Source organism: Galeopterus variegatus, unplaced genomic scaffold (assembly GCF_000696425.1).
Source record: "Galeopterus variegatus unplaced genomic scaffold, G_variegatus-3.0.2 Scaffold678, whole genome shotgun sequence".
Taxonomy (NCBI): domain Eukaryota; kingdom Metazoa; phylum Chordata; class Mammalia; order Dermoptera; family Cynocephalidae; genus Galeopterus; species Galeopterus variegatus.
The window spans coordinates 80,424-83,485 of NW_007726789.1; the positions used below are offsets into that span (position 1 = coordinate 80,424).

At 34.9% G+C, this 3,062-nt stretch overlaps 1 protein-coding gene across 1 annotated transcript in view; it reads left to right on the top strand.

Moving 5' to 3' along the window:
- Positions 1-3,062, top strand: part of KLHL32 (kelch-like family member 32) — a 209,766-nt gene that overhangs the window by 51,126 nt on the left and 155,578 nt on the right. The gene's annotated exons all lie outside the window — the stretch shown is intronic.

Sequence of the window (3,062 nt, forward strand, 5' to 3'; positions counted from 1 at the left end):
CAGCACGTCTCAATTTGTACTAGCCACACTTCATGCATTTAATAGCCACATGTGGCTAGTGGCTACTGTGTTGGGCAGGGCAGTTTAGGGGATCCTTCAGGAAAAGGTTATTGGGGTTGCACTGGGGAAACCAGGACACCCTCTGCACTCATCTGTGAATTTTGAAGTGGCAGGACTGCTTCCATGTCAATTTTTAGAAAGACTCTCAAGTGTGGCCATATTCCCTTGAGAAATATGGATCCTGCTTTATGTCTTTTTCCAGTACTTTAGAAAGTTTTAGGATATGCTTTACCTTTCTTTTTCTTTTTTTCCTCAAATAATGGAGGGATATTCCTGTAAGTTGGGAGGTTTAGTTTGCTAATTCGATATATGTCATAGATGCCGAGGGAGCTGTTTGCAAGCATGTGGCTGCTCCCCATCTTAATTTAGATATAGAGCATTATAGTCTTTGATTCATCCCCTCCCTGGTTTATGATTATAAGTTTGCTAATTCGATATATGTCATAGATGCCGAGGGAGCTGTTTGCAAGCATGTGGCTGCTTCCCATCTTAATTTAGATATAGAGCATTATAGTCTTTGATTCATCCCCTCCCTGGTTTATGATTATTTACTTGGTAAAATGGGCCTGTTGCCTTCCTGCTGTGTACTGTGGCCACGTGTGCCTTAACATTTAGAGTGTTGAGGTCTTCAGCAGATTTATATCTGGGAGTTGAGTGGGAAGTTACTTTCAGAGTACAGTAATGATTTGTTGATTAATAGGCCTTTATTTCTTGCCAAATGTTGGTGTATTTGTTTCTGCTTTTAAGGATTTCTAACATATTGGTTCCAAAATATTTGGGATCTTGTGCCAAGTGTTGTCTTAAATATTTAGCATGTTGTTTTCTTTAAGCTTGAATATTGCAAGCCCAGCTGAATGATCCTGTGAAATTGTGCAGCATCACTATTGTTTCAAAGCTAAGCCCTTTATTCTTTGCCAAATTTCAGTTTACAGCTGCTCTTTACCTAGCAAGATTTATTCACTCTCAATAGATATCTGAAATGCAAATACTGATTCAGTCTTAATAATAAGGACATGAATTGTGGCACTATATTTGGAAAATGAGTAAGGAAACATTTTAAGGCAGTTATTTTAATATATTCTTCTGTTCCACTACAAACTAAATTTCAAAATACATTTATTTAACATTTAAAGTGATATAAAATGGGAGAAAAGAAGTTATAAAAGTTTCAAATACATTTTCTAAGGTTATAATAATTAAAATCTATTTTCTATCCCAATGCTTTTAGTCATAGTATGAAGACGTGTTTGAAACATGATTTCAAGCATTTCCGATAGCTATCTCATGTTATTATGTTCATGTATGTTATTTTAAAAGTCTGACTTTGAGATTAATTATATGTAATATAAATATGAGTATAAAATTAGTGAGGAGTTTTGTGGGGGTTTTTTTTACCCCTCAAGCATGGATTTTTGAGATCTTCTTTATAGAGTATCATTTTGTTTTGTTTTGTTTTGTTTTTAAGCAGGAGGAACAATGACATTATTGTGTTCTTGGTGATATGTTCTCAAAATTCTTGATCTTAGACCTTCAGTTTTCTTATCTGTAAAATAGGGATAATAATAGTACCTGCCTCATAGGGTTGTTATGAAGATTGAGTGAATTAATAATTGTAAATCACTAAGAATAGTTTATGTGACATAGTAAGCACTCTAAGTTTGTTTAATATATAAAAATGTTATTCATTTAAGAAATATTTTTCAAATTCTATTCCAACATTTTACTTAGCTGATATATAGAAACATCTGAAAAAAAAGAAATGTAATATCTGTGTTACTATTCAATTTCCTCATTTCTTTAGTTGAGTGATGCTAATTAATCTCCATTCTAAGCTTTGCATAGAAATTTATAAAAAATTGTTTATGCCTCTGAATGCAGTTTTCAGTTACTGAGTTTAAAATTCTGTCTATAGCTAGAGCCACTAAATGAATATTCAGTGAGAGTAACCATTTCCAAACTCACTGCTGCATTTCTACTGAAAATAATCCTCTCACCATCCCACAAGAACTTCCTATATCATCACCTTCTGTCAAGTTGTTTTCCTTTCCGGATGTCCAATAAAGCTTACTTACTGCACTCTGGCATTTCATTGATAGCATTTGGTTAATTTTAAGGTGGTGATTTGTGCTTAACTATAATTTACTGGACAACTGGCACCACAGGCTGGGCAGAGCCCTGTCGAATAAACCAACTATGAAGACTAGGCTGGTGGTAGAGACCCTCTGGCTCTCCTAAGCAGCTCTTTCACACTCGAGGGAGGGATTGGATGCAGGAATTATCAGTACGGGAGAGACCATGCTCAGTCATCCCTACTGTATCTTTACTGATCTTTGAGAGGAATCTGCTGGCCAGAAACAGGCCTTGATTTCCCTTTTTTTTGTTCTGGGAGTGACTTATTACTGATATGTGTCACTATCTTAGTCCAATACCAGTTCTGAGATCTTAGAGCACTGTGAAAATTTTCACTGACCTAAACTGGAATTTTCCATAGCTATCAATTTAGTTTGCATTTTGTGTTTATGGCATTCTACATTATTTTAGAAGGATCTAGAGTTTCATCTAGGAGTGTTGAAAAGACATAAGGATAAATGTTTTAGGATGAGGTAGAGTGTGAATGGGTAAGTTTCACAATAGATAAGTTTAGCAATCTCACAAAATAGAAAGAAAAATAAAATTGTATAATCATTCATAAATTTAGTACAACAATCACACATAGACATTGAAGGCTGATAATATAGATTTTACTTTTAGCTTAATTTAAAAAAAAAATTTACAGTGGCATTTCTTTCGATGTTCTTGTGGTGCATAATTTTCCAAGCTTAATAATAAGCTGCCATGGTTTAATTGCCTTTTACACAAAATGGTTGCCTGCAGCTCTCTTTTTCTCTAAACAACATTTGCTCAGTTTTCTCGTATTTTTTAATGGAGTATTGTGTCCCGTAGGGAGACATGGTAAGGTACAAAGCTGAAGAAGGAATCGGAGAGTTGGGGAGGGGCGTCAC